The following is a 20,285-nucleotide window of genomic DNA, read 5'->3' as shown; positions in this document are numbered from 1 at the left end:
CACTGCTCAGGTCAGAGATTTATTAAAACTCTATAAAGTGACAATATTTCTGGAAACCTAGAACCATCCTGGAACTACTTGAAGAATTCTTCTTAAAGGGACTGATCCAAACCCCACAAAAGTAAATAGAATCATTTGCGTTGACTTCAGGAGGCTTTCAATTACACCATAATCCTGCATTGTTGAAACAAATGCTGAATTGGTTGTTGGCAAGGTTTTTGAGGGGAAGCCACTACTCTGTTACTAACAGAATTTATATTAATAGAAACAAAATATCACACTGTATTCACTGACATTGTAACAATACCTCTCTGTCCAATAACTTTATGCAATGAAAACCATCATGAACTTGAGTTTTTTGAAATGTTTGAAGAGTTAAAATTCATCAAAAGTTTGAAACCTGTTGTATTAAAACTATCAGAAAGGGCTTGTATTTACTTCTCAACCAGTACATTTTAAAAGTAGGTGCACTTTTTCAAATGCTGTTTCACGTCATATTCCCAGTGATGACCTCGTCCTGTGCTGGACTTAGGTATTATTTTTTACTGAAATGAGATCTCTTTAATCAGCTTTAAAAACATTGTGAACTGAAACTGCTCTTATTTAAAAGTTTAACTTTACTTTCATCAATTTATAATCAGAGTTCCTCTGGTATGTTTGATTCTTGACAAACAAGGATAAAAGTCTTGTGCCCCCATTGCTAATGAGATGATAAAACAGCAGGGATCAAGTTTTTAATTACTACAGGCTATGCACTGGAGAGGTACCAATGATATTTTCTATTGCATGTCTAAGTTGTAACTTCAGGCTTATGACAGTCATGCTGTGTTCCTCTGCCTTTGATGATCACTCATCTTTGTCTCCTGAGAACATACAAAAATTTCTGAGCTTGGATCCTGGGGAGCTTGCAATTACTGCTGTAACCTGGCACAGGTTCCAGTGTAGTACCATTGCTGCTCAGTGAGGATCTGATGTCTGAACGGAGGATAGGACATGCAAAACTTCTATGAACTTTTCTTCTCAGACAATCTGGATTCTCAATCTAGTTGTATGTAAGTCCCTTTAATAATTATGCTTTTAATTAAGCTGGAGAATCATTTAATATTGTTTCATTTTTTCCCATTAGAAGCACAATCCATTACCTTCTCATACATAAAGAATTATAGCCACAGGCACAAGCAATACACATTTTTGGCACTAGGGGACTCAGATCTTGAAAACTGACAATATAGGCATATTTTTGAAAATGATCATTATTCCTACCCACATTTATAAGCTTGTTGAGCAAGTTTTGTTTCTTTGAATAAAATTAATACTGATGCAAGAGATTAAAATGCATTTTCTAGTAATAAATAGTTCCATTATTGGAAAGAGAGAGCTGAAGCTGATGATTTTGCAGACTATCCTTCCCTTCCCCAGTTCTACAGATCTCTACCACACTGATCAATCCATATATATTTGGCCATTATTCTGGTTATTCAAATGCTTCTTTTTCCTTTTGCTCCGTACCACTGCCTTAGATAAGAGTGAATATTTCCTTTGGCTCCAGTGCAAGGCAAACAAAAAAAGAGCCACCAGTTGTGCTAACATAGACAAAGCACAGATGAGAACAGAATGAGGATGTTTGTAGGTTACATGGAAACTCACCTCTCCCAGTTGCCTCAGGACTGGATCACCGCTTAGGTCACCAGAAATTTGGGGGGGAGGAAAAAATCAGAGGAAAAACACTGAAAGTATCTTCTCACTGAGCTTCTATGAGTTTTTTCTCTGAATACAAAGTTTATCTTTTCATGAAAGAGTTTGTGAAATCTGAACATGAACCCACCAGATTCTTCAAATGAAGAAGAGGCTGTCTCCGTACAGGCCATGCACTCACCAAAATTTGCTCTGAACCCACTGCTGCACAGCTCTGCCACTGTTCCATGGAATCCTACAGACATAATTTCCTTTAAAATCCTTTATGCTGAGAGAGCACTCTGTGAGAAAATTATTTCATCCCTATTTTGTGTTGCCTTTTCTGTTTAATCTCCGCTTGATGTGAGAGATAGGTATGTCTCAGCCTTTTTTGCAACCAAAATGAAGCTGCTATTCCTTTCCTCAGTTCCTTCAGTTCATACTTCCTCTCTGCAGCTAAATCTTAACCCAGGAGGGAGTTTTTCATCTGGGGAAGGAGTTAAAACCACAGAAATAGTGACATCTCCAGCATGAAGTGGAGTCAGAAAGGGGAAAAGATGAGTCTGGATTCAGGAGCAGGAGGTCCTTCTTGAGTGCTGAAATACAAAAAATAAGAAAGTACTTTGTCTAAACTTGATTTTACAGTAGCATCATTTGTGTATGGGAAAAATACCAAAGGATGTGCCTGCATGCAGAGATATTGCAAAATACTGTATGAAAGCAAACTTTAACTCTAATGAATATATTCATTTCAGCAAGAATTGTGAGTTCTGATCTGACTTGGATTCTCTAGGGACTGCATGTCAGAGAAATGCTACAGAAATCAAGAGACCAGATGACCCACTTCTCTCTAGCTTGAGGATAAAACCCCACTGCTTTGTAGCCCCATCCAAACTGGCTGTAAATAATCATTCTTAAGAAAAACAGGGTGGTAACATTAACTTCAAAAAGTACTTCACAAATTCAAAAACTTCTATTAAATAATTAGCCATATAGATCATCTACATCTATTGGCTGTAGAATTCAATTATATTTTAAAAGCAATTCATGAAGGAGACTTCACACTTGTTTTCTTTTACAACTGATACGACAGATCAAAAATGTTAATGCTACAAATACTGTACTGATTAGAAATCAAATATAGCTTAAATGCACTGATTTATTTTACAAACGTAGGACATCCAAGTAATAGACTACTGTTCTGTGGAGGCAATCAATGGCACTTAAGAACTATACAGCTTATATCAACTAAAACCAATGCATAAACAGAATCAAGAGACATTTAATATGCTACATAATAGAACTTGAAATGAAGTTGACTGTAAAATGTGTATAATCTAAACTGCAGAAATCACTCCATTTTAATGATCTGTTCCCTAAAAAGAAAATGTAAAGTGTTTAAAAGATTTAGCAAAATGTGTGCATAGATTGAATAAATCATCATGGGTATCAATTATATCTTGAAAATAGTGTACCGCTCTTATAACATCAAGGACTGGTTTAATTACAGCTGCAGTGTAACTAACATTTTCTTAATTTTAATGAGTGTTGTTCTATTATAGGATTAACTTGTGCTGAAGCTGAAGAAGCCAAAAGAATTTTGAATTAAAAGAATTCCAAAGACATTTGAGAGGTACACAGAACAGCAGATTGTTTTGAAATATGTTGGATTTTGGTCCAAATGCTGTTCTACTTTCTCACTCAATGAGACATCTCATGGGAGTATGGCAAACAAGATTTCGCCTTTTTTCCAGAATTGTAAAAAGTAAATATTGCACTGGGCTACAAGTGCAAAGCTGTAGTAAATTCCTGTCTATATCAGAGAAATTTGTATAACTAAAATAAGCACATTACATCATTATAATCCTTAATATTGAGGTACATCAGTAACACCAACTCTTTTAAGTTCCTGTGTTTAGTTGTAAATCATGCTTGATTGACATACTGTATATATATTGAGTAAGTACCATTGTAATAGCACTGGTATACCAGCAAAATTTCATCAGCTAGGCAAGGTATTAAGTAAAATACTGTATAAAGGTCAAAGAACCACTTGGAAGACTCCTGAATCAAAAACAAATCCAAAAAACAGTGAGTTTGCATTTATCATCAGCATTTCAAAGCATTTTAAAATTTTATTATTAAAGAATGATAGAACTTAGTTTGCTACAGACTAGGGTAGAGAATCAGTGATTTGAGAGGTGACAACAGTCCATTTTGTGGGCACTCTAGTTTTTGTCCCCCTCTTTGCCTGGCTTACCCAAAGGGTGATCATGATCAACCACTTGCTATTTATGTTCAGGACTTCTTTATTTTGGTCTGTTCCTAGGCTACTGGTCATGAATGAGGTCTAATGTGGGACATAAAGAAGACTGACTTTATGATCCACAAATAATTTATGGGAAGCAGCTGTTTTTGTGTAAACATGTGAAGTGTTAGTACAGAGATTAGAAGTCATCATTCAGCCTTGAAAGCGGGCTCTTGAATACAGGAGCAGGAGGAACATTATATTTCTGTTATGTTCAAACTATGCTACTATTAAATTAAAGTGAGAATTCCAAATCGAAATATTCATGTTTACAGAAAAGTGAACATAGTTCTTGAGGCTACTGCCATATCTCAAGCCTATGATTTCTGTATGCTGAGGACAGAAACATTTGCGTTTGGCATCTCATTTTTCTTCAGCAAATTTCTTTCCTCTGACTTTTTCATTAAAAAAGTTGTAGTGTGTATTGAGAATATTACTTTGCTTATACAAAAGGAAAACTAGATAATAGATGCTTTTTATGTCAAAAGGTTGCATTGCTTTTCTCCTACTGCTGGGTGGCCATAATATTTAAGTCATAAATGGGCAAATGTCAAAGCAGGTCTCCTGCTGTGCCTGACTCCCTCTAATAATTAGGTGCTGTTTTATTGTGCTGTGGCTTAGTTGTGAGTACAGCTGTCAGCTGGCATAACTGGTAATGGAAGGACCACATTCCTTATAGATAGACAACTCCCTTCAAAATTCATGGCATATTTACAGCCATCAGATTTGCAGTATCAGGTTCCAGGCTATAGCTGTGCATAGCAAAATAATATCTGAGCCTATGTGACTGTACTGTTAAATGCATGTATTTAACATCAAAAATTTATATTCATACAAAATAAGGAGGATCAGGCCTTCCATTCAGCTATGAGTGTGCCTTGCGTTGTTTCAGAAAAACCAAACAGCTTCACTGCCCAGCCAGGAACTCTCCCTTCCCTGGAATCACCCCAGGGTGGCACTGGCCCCAGCTCCCTTCCTTCTCACACAGGTCCTGGACAGCACAAGACAAGGAGAAAGAAGCCCCATGGAAAGACTACCCCCCCGGTCCCCAGCCACCACAGTAGACGTTTGGAGCAGTAAACCACTAACATAATTTAGCAACTTGCTAAAAAGCAAGTAAAAAAGAAAAAAGGCAACTGCAAAGGTTGTTGGGAGCATATGCATGTGTAGAGAGAGGGCTCCAATTCGTATTTGCCCAAGGAAAAATATAACAGCCATTTATGCCTTGCCTGTCTTGCTGCCGTTTGAAAGGTGTTTTACCATCCTACCATCCTTTTTCAGACTCTCCCTATAGACTCCTGTGGTACTTCAAAGGGCAAAAAACTTCTGTTGGGTCTGATAACTAATAAGGGAGGACCTTCCCATCCTGGCATACCTCTTTGAAGGCTCCAGGTAGCAACGCCAGTTCAGTGCTTGCTAGAAAAACTTGCTGTACCAAAGTTATTTCCTGGGTGAAGAGACCTCGTGGGAATGAGGGCTTATTGACAGAGTGGTGCCGTTGCATGGGCTGCACCAGGAGCTGCCCGACTCAAGGTGACTCTTCATAAGGTGTACCGCAAGGACACAGGTCTGTGTCCCCCCCCACGCAAGCAGGCATGGGGCGGCACACAGCGATGATCATTCTAGACATCTCTCATGTAGCCTGAGCCAATCTGGATAGCAACATGAAGAAAGCATAGATACAGGACCTGCTGTTCCCTTTGACACCAGTGGGACATTTGCTACACGCCGTGAAAGCCCTGGCTGAGATGTGGTAGGGGTGGGTTCTCAGAAATAGCCCTCTTCAAGAGGCATTCTTGAAAAGGAAGAAATTAGAACTTCTTGCTGCTCCAGCCAAAAGGTACGCAAGTTTAATGCTGCAGGATTATTAGCTCTTCGTATATTTAACAAAACACGTCAGTAATGTTCTGTACAAAAACTTTCCCGTGGCAGCTGTCAGACTTGTTATAAGCTGTAGTGGAGCAACCAGTCAGGACATGTGGTATTCTTGGGGAGAGGATTGTTATGAGAATTGTTGTGTTACTTTATTCCAGAAAATCAAATTAGCTCCTTGCTATTCCATATTCTAGCAATAACTTCCTACCGAAAATTCATCCTCCTTCAGCACAGACTTAGGAAAACAAGGCAAAAATATCTCATTCAAAGCTAGTAGTATTCAGGAAGAACATTTAGAAAACCTTGAATCCTTAACATTTCAGTCCCTAGCCTTTATTCAAGGAAATCTTCTCTGGTATCAGTGGCACCTTTTTTTTCTGGGAAGAATCTATAAGGGCAGTCCCATATTGCCAGAAGAAAGGTAAGAGACCAGAGTTTTGGATAGAGAATTTGTTTGCCACAGCATGCTACTCGACATAGAAATTATAAGAAAAAGTTTACTGAGAAGAAAGACAACCAATAAAATATCAGTAAATATTAGAGTTTTACTAGCAGTCACATACTGACCCTGATGAAGATGCTAATTCACTTTAGCGGTTATTTGGATAGGAAAAAGCCAGAGTGAAAAAAAAGGAAAAATAGAGCAAACAACAGAAGATATTTTTCGGCTTTCTAAACACTGGCTAATCATTCACCCCACTTTTTGCTAGATAAGAAAGTTCTAGTGGTGGCTATTTGTGAGATACTTAATGCAGTGAGGCTTTTTTAAAAATTATTTTTGCCCAGGAGACAAATGTGTAACCATATGATTTTTCCCCCTGCTATGTTAAAAATGCATTTATATTTTTTCAAGCACACCCCGATTAAAGAGGGCACATCTGTTTTAAGTACTTCTTTATGAAAATTACTGAGCTTCCTCTGAAAGCTTATCTTTTAATTTCAAAATTCTTTGTAGCAATAACTTAGATAATAACCAACCATATTTCTGTCTTCTTTAGGAAAAAAAGAGAGAGAGAGAGAGAAAGAAAGAAAGAAAGAACCATTTTGAGCTTTGAACTCCCCCTCCCTCCCCTCTTTGGGTCTCCTTTGAAAAGGCCCCCCTCATTTGCGTTTAAAATGGATGTTTCATACTGGTTGATTAGTGTTAGTATGGGATACCAGCCGCTCTGAGCCCAAGGCTCAGCTTGAGATCTGCGGATTATTCATCAACTTCCCCGGCAGGGGGGACCGTTTCTCACTTTCACTGCACAGCAGCAAAGTGTTCAGCTTTGCTTTTTAAGATTTTTTTTCCCTTTTCACAAAGTTTTTTTTTTTCCCCTTCTTCCCCATGAAGGGGTTACTTGAGTGTACATAACACCAGATCACTTTTAATACCAAACCTCCCCCTCCCCAACCAGCTTTCTTGGTCTGAATAGGACATAATGGATCAGGTTGTATTTACCATATGTCTGTCTGGTTACAACCATTGTTTAAGGCAAAGATCATTTAAATACATAAATTGAGACTTGGAGAGGCATTTGATTTTATCACTATATTATGGCCATATTATAGCATCTCTTTTTTTTTCTTTTTCCTTAGGTCTCATCAATGTTTTGTTTATCATATATTAAGTTAGAAAAGATGTAAAGGACATATGTTAGGATGTGTCTGTATTAACAATATTTCAATAACATTTATCATCATTGCTGTTAGCAATCCAGCCCTGAACAGGCTTTTACAAAATCATTATTTGACATTAGCTACCTGTGTATGTTTGTAATATTTGGTTGTTATTATTACTGATACCTAGTGAGATAATGCTTCAGAACCAATGAAAAGGAGTTCTCCTTGTGCAGAACAAAAATAAATAGCAGACAATTTTGTGTGCCTGAAATCTAGCCCACTTTTGTGTCATCTGATCTCACAAAAGATGAGTTCCCTACAAACCTGAGGTCTCTTAGTCCCATGATCCATTATGGATACAGGAATACAACTGCAACATGAAGAGTTTTTCCAGACATTAGTGAGTTTTTATATTTTCCTTTGCTCCTTTGTCTCTAGCTGCCTAAAGGCATTCATCCTTCCTTGAACATAGTGACTACACACAAAATTAGAATGTCTACAAAAAGGCAGAATTACTTTCTTTTAGCTTTAGCCATCTAAAACAGGCATGAACCTTGACGATTAGTTTAGAAGAATCTATTACTGATGGAAAGAAACCAGTACCTGCAGAATGTGACCATCCTATCAATACTTATGATGGGAAAGAGTATCCTCTAGATATGGCATATACTGTCCCCACTGACGAAGTCCAGATAACTAGTTCAGATCAAACTCCTTTAGATAGCAGAGACTGGGTGAGATGATCCACACTTAGTAAGACACAGGATGATTCGGTGCAATGCTCACAATCATTAATTCTTCTTAAAATTAACAGCTATCATGAGCTGAATTTGCTCTTTTGTTTCCTACTCTCATCCCTGAAAACTCTGAAGAAAAAGATTTATCTTCCTTGGTGATTTTTGTGAACTATATTTCTCCTTCAGGACATCTTTAATCTGCTTATAAGGAGGTTAGTAGAAGTAAGAGACACAGCATAGCACTATGCAGACTTTGAAAACAAGAACTTCTTTACACCCACATGGGCACCCACAGTTCCCCCTTCCTAGTGAATATAAACTTATGATACATTTTCTCTCATTGTTACCTTATTTTTTGGTTTTGAACCTATACCTCCTGGCTGAGCTCTCTCACCATGAAACCACTGCATGTAAAAGTCAGATGTGTTATTTTAAAATATGAATGGCCACAACTACTGCACATTGTGCCAAGCTCAGGGCGATTGATATATATCTGTCATGCTCCTCTGGGAATTGGTACTTTGATACTCCCTCTAGGTCCTGTATTCCAGGAGGGCTCAGGCAGGAGTTGTACCCAGCTGCTCAACCACCTATGTCCAGAAGACAGAACTCTGAGGATCTGAAAACTAAGTGGTCAAAGAATGATTTCAGGCCTATCCTATGCTAAAGAAATTATGCAAACTGAAGTTGAGGATTTAGGTGCCTAAATCTCTCTAAAACTTGTTTGGGGCACATGAATGTTTCTTTTGACAGCCATTAATGCTTCCTTACTCTTCTCAATTTTGTGTCTGCAGCAACCATGACCACAGCAATATCTGAGTATCATTCAGGATTGCCTCATGTGAATTCTGTCTCTTTCTTCTTTTTTCCAGGAGGAATCCATGTAATAACTACAAAAATTTAAATACATACATAGATATGTATACATATATGCATATGGATATGGATCAGTGAAACTAGTAACCAAGATGTTTGACTCCTGCAGCCAGGAGTTTTCATCACAGACATCAAAAGAAATATATGAAGGAGGTGGGGGTGACAATGAAGCTGATAAGTCAAAGGATATTGCAAAAAATGTTGCAAGAGATGGAAAGACATACTTTACATACCGTGCTGCATTACAAATGACGCGGTCCACATAAAATACTCTAGAGAGAACTCAGAGAATATACTATGTGGCTAGATTTCTTAGGGCCACTTCAGCAGGATAGTGTAAATTGGCACAGCTCACTGACTTGAATTGATTTGGGCAAATAAATTGCAACAAAGGAGACACCAAAAGAAAACCTAATGAGCCCTCAGTCATTTTATTCAGTTGTGTCTAGAGGCATGGTGATACTTCACAAGTATTGCTTACAAAGCGTTAGTGATAGTGGTAAAGCCATTTGTACTAGACTCATTTAACACGTGCCCAACTCAAGTCAGTGAAGCCACATACATAAGTACATCATCTGCTTGATAGGATACATATATTATCAAATACATTTGATAGTACATCTATATTTGATACATGCGAGAGCAATGCAATGGGTAGCACCATGGATCAGAATTCAGTCCAGAACAGATTTTAAATACAATGGAGTTACTACCTCTTCAAATTACTGTTACTGAGATCAAGATCTTTACTACCATATTGATCACCATGCTTTCTCACTGAAGCCCATGTGGAAATCCATTCAGCAGGATCATTTGTAACATGGTCCATCAGGCTATGATTTGACATTTTGAAAGTTAACCAAAACAGAATTTTATAAAGTCACTGTCTGCAAATATTCCAAGGGAAGTGAGTGAAATGGTGACAGATGTTTTGCATGTAGGTAGATACAAAGTAACATAATTAGTTTAACATAGCATAAAATGTGTGAGAATTATTTAAATTCAATTGCAAAATTAATTATTGGGGGTTTTAAATTGTAAAGCGCCATTTGGGCTTTAACGAATCTTCAAAATAAAGAAAATAACTCAGGTATTTATTGTTTTGCTTCAATTTACATTGGTGCTATAAATAGCTGACAAGAAATGATGACAAATAAGCTATTGTAACCCTTTGGGAGTTTATTAGGTCATTTGTGAGAGCGTTGAATAGAGTCATTTGTTGCCCTCAGGTGTTTGAGAGTCTCTTTACCCTTGGGAAAGGAATTTAACAAAGGAGTGTATTTCAAAGAAGGCACTCTGTGTTTTCCACCCTTTTTCTGAAGTGTTTTCAAACACACTCCAAGCAAAAAATTCTCAGAAGTGAGAAAAGGAGGTATATATCAGACGACCCCTGAAGCAGCTGACAATCCCAGGGAGCAGAAGATAGGGTCAGATTCTAGATGCTTGAATCCCAAATACATTTTCACCATAGGAGGCCCTGATTTATTTTTGCCCCACCCACTGGGTGCAAACTTTGAAATGCACAATACAAAAGCATTGGACTAATGCCCTACTTGCATTTTTTTATTTGGCTGAAATGTGACAGGTCTTATTTTTTGTCTGCTTCCAAAAACACTGGGCAACTTTTTGTTACAAAAAGACATTGCATCTGCCTTAATCTATATATCTTCTTAATTAAATAAAGGATTAGCATTTGTTTAGGCTATAATAAAACAGGTTGTCAGGCAATATCGATATAGCCATCATAATGAATCTGCTAAACAGATTTAAGGAAAAAAACAGCTACAGTTTTAATTATCTAGGTAGCATCTAGGTGGTTATCTGGTCCAAAAGCAATGGTCCAGACAATTCCTCCAGTGGAAAGAAGGGTAAAAACAAAGCCAGGGGGAAAGGAAAAAGGGAAATGAATCAATGTATATATATTTTTTTCTTTTTTACTTCCCTGAACAGTAGCAATGAAATTTAACTCATGATTCCTATCTAAAATGCAGAGTAAGCCGTTTTAGCATCACCCATCTTGTATTTAGTTCAGGAGGTGCTATCAAGTGAATTCACTAGCTCATTATTTCTGCTTAATTAAGATACTTAGAGATTAAAATCTGTGGAAATTAAAAGGTTAGTAGTGACAATGATGAAATAACAACACAGTCTAACTGAGTAGAGCAAATTTGCAATACAGAAGTCCTGAATGCAACAACAGCAGTTGATGGAGATCAGGTAATAAACAAGATTGTTGTTTTAATTTTCCTTGAAGGCTATTGCTGAGGGGTCCAAGGCAAGATTGGTCATCTTTGTTTCAGGAAAAGCATCCTTCCTGGACAAATTTTGCTTAAAATAACTTTTATTTGTAGCATTTATCAGAGAAGTGAGTCAGAAATAAGGAAACCACAGGCTAAAAAAATAGTGCAAAAACCTGATTCTGATTAGGGAGCTGTCACAAGGACAGTGGTTAAGACTACTGTTACAGGCATCTTTGGCTGAAAAAGGGGCAAATGCACTTACGAGATTCACTGATTGGACCAGGGATATGTTAAATGATATAAAGTAGAATTCAGCATGAATTTTTCTTCATTAATCATAAATGATAAATCTTAAGAATTAGTTTTCAAATTAATGCTGATCAATCTTCTAGCATCACTGCTCTATCCCTCACTCTCTGTTTGCCACTAGCAGTACAGAAAAACTACAAATGGCTCAGAGATTTTTGTATTTTGGTATTAGGACTGATTTGTATTTCTTGCTTTGTACAACCAGATGTTCTATTTGTCACTATAAGACCATAAACCTGGATTTGGTGAGAGCCATTAAAAACTCTTGAAGTTTAGAAAAATTTTGTGTCCTTCTAAAAAAAAATCACTTCTTTAAGAATGTACTTAACGACTTCTACGGGCTGGAAGGTGGTGCTTTTTATCTTACTGGGAGGCTGGAAGATTTCACTGTGTTTTTATAGCGTCTGCCAGTCTCCTTTCCATAGCACAGTGTCAGGCAGGAGTTAACTATGTTTGAGAATGAGAAAAACAGAACAAAGCAATGTGAAAGAGAACCTGTTTTCAAAACATCTTTCTGTGTTCTGGATGATTTTGTTTCCCTTGACAGAAGTCTGAATGTAGTGGGCATTTCTGGCCTACATTTTTGGGAGCTGACTATTGCCTGTCTGTGTGTACATAACACTGTCTGTGTTCTCACTGTGCGCTGGGCAGGGATTTGTACATTCCCAACACCCTTTAGAGCTAGTTACAGAGGTTCCCAGACCATTTCAGAGATGGTCCTGCAGATTTGGTTGCTGTATAATTCTCCTGTCACTGAAAAGACCCATTTCAAGCATTTTATAGCTACAATAGAAACTACCAAATTACTACAAACTTTGCACCTGAGTTTAGCAACGGGGGTCTTGATGTAATAAAGATGCCTGGCTATTGGCCAGAGTTCCCCTGCACAGTAAATAAGAGTCAGGAGGAGTCCCAAATAGCCAGCACATTGAGCCAGCCTAACATCTGCATGCTGGACTCGAATCCCTCTGTCCCCTTCTTCGTGTTTATAGATGGATGCAGGCTTGATTCAGTAAGGAAAGCTCTGCAGAGTAACAGTAATATCCCCCCCACACTGCCTGAAGTGCATGCGCTAGCACATGCCATGGAGGAGACTACAGTCCTGTTTTCCACCACTCTCAAAAATTATTTCCTGGCCTTATTTAGGGCTTCAAGAGTGTACTGTCATGCACTTAGACTCCACTTGAACCCTCTCTCAAGTGAATGCCCTCCAGCTCTTGTCTTCAAATAGTGGTGTCCATCCTTTTTGATCATCCAAGTCATGTAGATTTTTCAAAGGCAGAGCTGATGCTTGTGGCCCCTCTTCTCTCTTGCTTTCTCATTTCTTGACTGGACTCACTGTGCATGCAGTTCACAGGTAATTCATGCAAATAAGCCACTGCATGCTCGAAAGATGCCCAAGATGAAGAATGGCTGAGATTAGGCTGCCCCTATGGGAATAATTCATGTAGCCCACATATCTTTTGCTTAGGCTGAATTTGAGAGCACACAGAAATTAGCTTGTCAGTAGGTGAATGTTCTGACTGTGACTGCTGCTTATTCCTGGCTGCCGCTCCTTCCTGGTTACTCTCTCTCTTACGGGCCTTTCAGTATCTTGCCCATCCTGTCATGGATGTAATCCACAGACTGCATGCATCTAACTTGGAGAGACTTGTTTTCTCCTAAGCTGCCTCTTTGGTGCAAAGAACGTGATCAGTTTTGTCAAGACATTTTTGTGCTGGGAAAGTACAAAAGAGTAACTTGGAGTGCCTGAGGGAATCTATAATCAAAAAGTTCAGTGCATATGAAATTAGGCACCTTCAAGAATAGGCAGCATCTAAGCAGGAGATTCCAGTATCAGTTTGGTATTCAAGTTCTACATTGCACCCTATAAGCACAGAGTCTGTTCCTCCATGTACCTCAATGGAAAGTTTGTCACGTAAGCGATTTAGGTAATTAAAATCAATGTGTTTATTTCTGGAGTGCTTAGAATAAATTAGGAGCTCTGCAGAAACCTGCCAGTGTCCCACTAGATGAAGCCCTGCCTGCTGTTGGTTACCAAAATGACCCAACTATTAAAGTAGGGAAATTTAAAATCAGTTGCTCATAATATCTACAGCAAAATCAGTTCAGTTGTGAGAGTTGGTTCCCATCAGAGTCCAGATAATAACTCTTGCTAGTTCCCCTGTTACCGACATCTGTGTCAGTAATTCAAGTACACAAATGAAAGACTGAACTAATGTGAAAACCAAACTAGTGATAGAGTAAGCAGTGAGAAACTTAGTCAGATCCTGAACTGAAATGCATCTTTGGTATCTAAGGTTACATACATATTTCGGAAGCACCTAAAAAAAAGCCAATTCTTTCTCATTCCCCTCATCACCACTACCTTCCCAACACAATCACTACCAAGGAAAACAGATGCCATTCCTGTAGAGGGATCAGCACACCAGTGCAGCCTCTGTACCTTTTGTACCCTGTGCTCCCAGTTCCTCAATAGCTCTGGTTTAGCAGATTGCCTCACTTGTGTGCCCTGAGAGGAGGGGCTAGGCTGAAACATTTCATAATGAAACAACGCACTCATTTTTCTTTCTCATGCAATCTTTGCATCACTTTATTATGTGGTGCTCATTTTTAATTCATTTTACATGTTGGAGAAATACCTTTCCATAGTGACAAATGTGCTTCCTTTAAATATGTAGCAGTAGAGATTGAGCCCTATTAATTTTAACTTACTGTATTATATATCAGATCATTGTGATTGATTAATTCTAAATGAGAGATGCTAAAAGAAGATTTAAGGAAAAGGTTTAAAATTGAGATTAAGCCTTCATTATTTTGCTGTTCAATAATTTAAAATGACAGCCTTAAATACAGAGCAATGCATTTAATTTCCAAGGTACTTACTAGTACTTACTAGACTGCATCTGGAGTGAAGTTAAGTGCTAAGACACCACTGAAATATTCATGTTGTCATAGAGAGGGTGCAATAAAAGATGACAAAAGTGACTTCAGGTCTTGACAATCAAATATAGGAGGAAAAGATATGAAACTCTTATTAATGTCTTTGACGTAATCTAGCAAAGTTTCTGAAAACCCTGAATCCTTGAAGAAAGTCTGGCATAATCTAGTAAAGTTTCTGAAAACTATGAATGCTTGAAGAAAGTCTACAACTGCTGTCCAGGATCTTAAAGCATCTGTCTATAAGGAAACCCACAGAATTCAGGGTGGGTCAATAGAGGCTTAAACGTCCATCCATGTTTTGATATCATTGCAACACTGAGTTCACTAGCACCCTAACTAACACCTATTGCCTTTATAGGCAGCTTGTGATAGATTCACTGAAACTGTGAAAACAGGCATGTGTCTTTGCTTACGTAGACTGCAAATAGTAATACTTTGCCGGTGCTTCCTATTTGTGCAAGTGCTATACGAAGTATATCTTCTATACCTGCTATATGAAGCACCCAAGAAAGGCAAGTTTTCAAGAGCACAGCAGTCAGTCTTAAGAATTATATTTTATCTGGATCACTTACATGAATAAAGCAGTAGACTTGAGTAAATACTGCCACTTGTGAAAAGAAGTACATGTTTAAATGCAACATCCTTTGAAAAAGGTCAGGGAGCACCAAATGTTCATATTTTATTTTCCTTGTAAATACAATAAAGACAGTCGCCTTCCTGCAATAAAATGTTCAGATTAAATAAACTGCTATGGGTGTGTGGTTTGGTTGATGCAGCTACCCAGGTGTAGAAGACATGTAGAAACGTGTTTCATACTTAGATGTGCTCTTCCCCTCCTTTCAGCCCTGCAGAGCCAGGAGAAAAGTGCTTTTTCTAATACCTTACTACTATACTGAGGAATTTACCCTGCACTTTTGTAACTAAGGATATCACTTGTGGATTTGTGTTCTTGGTTCTCATGAGAGTATACTTGCCATATAACCAAGAACTTGACCCATCTTTTAGAAGAAATTCTTGGAATAGCGTATTGAAATTGTTAATTCACTTCCTTAGATAGTCCTCTAGATTGTGACTGTGCATCTGATATTGTGCACAAAGGAGTAGCCACACTAGCCTCCGTCCCTGAGTCAGTGACACCGATACACAAATTCAGTGCTGCGGTCACGCGTAAATGCTGTGCTGCAAGACCACTCATTCTCATGCACAGCGCTGACAGAGGTTTCAATGAAAACATTTCAAAAATGATTTTGCAACTTAAGAAAACATACTTCAGCAATTACCATTTCCTTTACCATGAAACCAAATTCACTGTACATTACAGCTTTAAAGCTGAGATCTAAGGTTCAGATCAACTCTTTAATCCTGTCTGTGGCTTCGGGTACTTCCTGATATTTATGAGAAATGCTCCAGGCCTGCAGCTGGGCTTTGAACAAAAAAATAATGAACTTCGTTGACTGTGAAGAAAGTTGTACGCTGTTTTAAAGAAAGTTAAGCTGTGACATTTTTTAATCCAACACTAAATCACATAACCCAAATTCTCTGCATAATTCAGGAATGTTCAGAGCAATAAAAAGACAATTAGATCAAACTGGGTTGCTAAATGAGCTGAAATAAATCTATCTAAACTTGATAACTCTTGCTAGTCTCTCTCCTGAAATAAGTCCCATTGCTTTTTGGAATAATACAATATTTTACTATATAATACCTGAATCAGAAGACTGTTTCGGTTCGATTCTAACATACTCTGTACACTAATTCGTCATCTCCTCTTACTACTTAAAAAATATAAAGGATAGAACCGTATTTTACAGAATTTCGTACTTATTTATACAATATGCTTTACAAATCCAATTATAATATTAACTTCTGGAGACCTTGCTCCTGTCTATTTAATGTGGCCTCTCCATTTAATGTGGCTATTTATTGAGAACTTACATCAAATCACTTCTTGCTCGCTTCACTCAGGATTTGGATACAAATTAAATGTCAACTAGGACTGATGTGAATTTGTAATGGGCAGAAATTAACAGAAAATAGAGTGAAGTTGATACAGCACAGGAAATTTTGGCAGGGATATGATGGTTTGTAAATAAGAGGCCATTTTCTCTTCAGGAAAAGAGGGCTCAGGGCACAGTCTGACAAAACAGGGCTTGGAGTGAGCAGTGATGATAACTACAGTGATTAGATACCCTGGTAAACAGGGACATATGAAACAGAAAAACAGTTTGCTTCTGTTGAAGCAAAACACATTATTGTCAACAGGGACTGGAGAGAGTCCTACACAGATTCCAAGAATAGAGTGAGTGATGTTTTAAGAGAAGAGTTACAAAGAATAAGGGCTCTGACAAAAGAAGTAAGGATCTGAAGGAAAAACAGAAATTAGGGATGAAAAAAATAAACTAGAGAACAGCAGAGGGAAAACAAAATTGAAAAATATATTTTCCCTCTTCCTGAGAAGAAATGCTTGCATTATATTTGTTATGCAGTGAGTTGGGTATTATCTCCTTAGTCGCAATTTTTTTCCATAACATGCCTTTTGCTTTCTGTTTTGGTATGTAAATACCAGTTTCCCTGCTCCCCATACTCTACCCAAGGTAGTAAGTAAACCAGGCTCCACTGTGTAGGCAGATCAGTTCCTCGATCCCAAGCATACTTATAATAAATTAAATGTGACATTAAAAACTTGCATTGGGAAGAAGCAAGACTGTTAACTCATGAGATATTATTTTGGATAGTAAATCAGTCTTTAAAACCTTGCCTCTCTCTCTTTAGAAAAAATTAAGAATGTAATTAGGAATGTAAAAACACTGTGGTCCAGATTCGTGAATACTTAATACCTACCACAGGAACCTGAATTTTAAAGTTTATTTTTGAGCAATTCCCATTTGAAATTTTTTAACAAATATTTAATAAGATTCAGGAGCAACATGTTGGGCATTTAAAAATCTAGCCTTATATATGAATTGCTGAGTTCTGTTGTGAAGTGTTCCTTATTTTTTCTTGCTTCATCACAGCAGACAATACTTTTTATTCTGATATCTTGAGGTATTGCGTTTTCTGGGGCTAGAACCAAAAGAGCTATTGATACCTGGACTTGGTGTTACAAGACAGACATGAAGGTAAGAGTTCAACTTACATTGCTAGGAGTTTGCAATACACTTAAACGTTACACTAAAGATACTGAAGTGAGCATTTTCTTCACTGTGTGCGTTGGAATCACTTATTTATTTACCATTCAGAATCCCAAAGTGCTGCTAACTACACAAGTTAACAGCTGTCTGCTAGTACAGTTCCTGGCTCCTACCTCCTCAGGCATCTTTTTCCTGTTTATACTTGTACATCAAATGGGCCTTTGGAAAAATCCCTGATTTTCTTTTGTTCTGTTTTCTTTGTTCTGTTTCCATGCGGTCTTTTCCCCTTTGCAGATGACATGTATGGGAAATGGCTTATTGTAGCAACAGGAGACAGAAGGCAAAAACAATTGCATCATGGGTAAAGCAAACATCAAAGCAAAGTGCAAGCCAAGTAGCTGTGAAAAAAATATTTCATATGTGATATTTCGACATGTAGAAGTCCAGCATTGGTAGGTTTTTTGGCGACACAGAAAAAATAAAATGCAAACAATTACCATTTTCAAAATCTTGTTTTTCTCAGTGTTTCTGAGAAACCAGCCAGGTTTAAAGACCCGATGCACCTGTTGGTGCATTGCCATTTCCACATTCCCTCTGACTGTGAAAATTCACTAAGCCTACCTGTAGAGTCACAGTTTTAAGTGGGCTTGAATTGCTAAAAAAAAAAAAGCAAGTCTGAAAGGCAGTGAAAACCAAATTGGAACCTATCTTTCATTAAGTACTAATTAACTGTCTGACAACCCACATATAAAAATGAGGGTGCTTATTGTTGATGTTTATTTTCACTTTATAAGGAACTGCTGTAGGTAGCCAGCCTGATTAAGTACTTTTAACAACTCCCTTCTAAAGATAATTAAATTCTGCAGTGAAATGTAAGGAATTTGGCATAAAAAAATAAACATTAAGTACAGCTGATATTTTAAATGAATAAACAAACATAACTATTTCCAACACACACACATTCTGCTTTCTCATGATTTACATAACGTAAATGACTTTGACAACATCTTTATATTCTGTTTATCTTTAAATACTGCTGAGCCAAGAAAATCTGCATATTGTGTTTCTGCAGCTTTAACCCTCTGACCCACTGGAGAGTTCTGCAGGCTATAGAGCAATAAAAGTTGGCAAGCAGTGATCAGTGCTCTTAAAAGCACTAAACATGCCCCATCTAAGTGTATGTATTGAGTTTGTTAAATATTTATCCAGATTTATATGTGAATAACAAAAATCACATGCTGAAAATACTTCAGCTATCTTTAAGCAGCAATCTCCACACTTTCATAGTTCGAAAGCTCTTCTTTTTAACTTGTAAAAGAGAATCTGGCTTCCTAGGTGGGTTGCTATGCTGACATCAATGAGAAGCACAACAAAACTGGCTTTAGGGACAAACTGACAATCTAAATCAAACAAAAAGAGATGTTTGTATTATTTAAGTTAAGTATTTGTGTTAACACTGGCACCCATTTCTACGTGGAATAACAGAGAACAAGGAAAAGGAACCTTGTCCTCTATTCACTGCAGTACCTGAAAAACTGTAAATAACCTCATGAGATCAGACTGGTCTTTTATAAAGGTGAGGTTTTAATTCGATAATGTTATCTCTTGTCCCTTGAAATCAGTGTCTCCAGATGCATCACAGCCATCTAACCTTTAAGCATAGGCACACTTAACGACAGAAACCTGCATTTGAGCCTTTGTGCTGTGTAGACGTCCTGTCTTTTCCCAGAAGCATGGAAAACCTTGCATACAGAGTAAATTCCCACTTAAGGCCGCTTACTTCCAAGTCATAAGATTTGCTAGTTCAGTTGTGAAGTATCTAAAATACAAATTGTGATTCTCTGTTACAATCATAGCAATTGAATCAGCCTTGGTGCTTAGAAAAAGACGCTTTTTTTAGTTCTATTTGATCGCTAGTCCGCTGAAGAACTTATCTCAGTGGAAGGAAGGTTGCTCATGTGTTTGAACTGTTGGTGCTTAACTGGATTGTGTCAAGTCATTCCTGCCGACAGTTTCCACGCTATGCACGGTGTGTCCATTGCCAACAATTCCCGCCTGTATTCTGTACGTCTCTGGAAAAGAGCAGGAAGTTTAAGCGGCATCGTTGTAAATGTTGCTGACAAATGCAGTCCTTCACTGACAAGTTTTATTTCTTGTTTTATTGCTCCACCTTCTGGTTAACTAATTTACTTTTCAAGCAAGAAGTGGGATGAGGAGGAAGTAATTTTTAGCCGGAAAACTCTCCTCCCGCAGAGGTGACAGACATCAGTCAAAAGCCCGCTGCTGCCAACGGGCGCGACCCCAGGGCACGGGCACCTGCGGGCGGCGGCGGCGGCACTGTCCGAGGGGCCCCTTCTGCCGGGGGCTCCGCGCCACAGGCTGCCAGGGGTGGCCGGGGGGACGCCCGCACCTCACCGTGTGGAGAACAGCCCGTCAGCACCCTCAGGTGAGGCGCCCAGCAGCAGCGTCATTTGCCGCCCGCAGAGGGAGCGCGGAGCACACACCCCCGCACGCGCTGGCGAGCGGGAAACGGCGCTGCGCTTCGGCCCCCTTCGGCTCCGCCCGTCGTGGCCGGCCGCGCCCTTCGGCC

Source organism: Calonectris borealis, chromosome 18 (genome assembly GCF_964195595.1).
Source record: "Calonectris borealis chromosome 18, bCalBor7.hap1.2, whole genome shotgun sequence".
Lineage (NCBI taxonomy): Eukaryota > Metazoa > Chordata > Aves > Procellariiformes > Procellariidae > Calonectris > Calonectris borealis.
Note: the sequence above shows the minus strand (reverse complement) of the source record.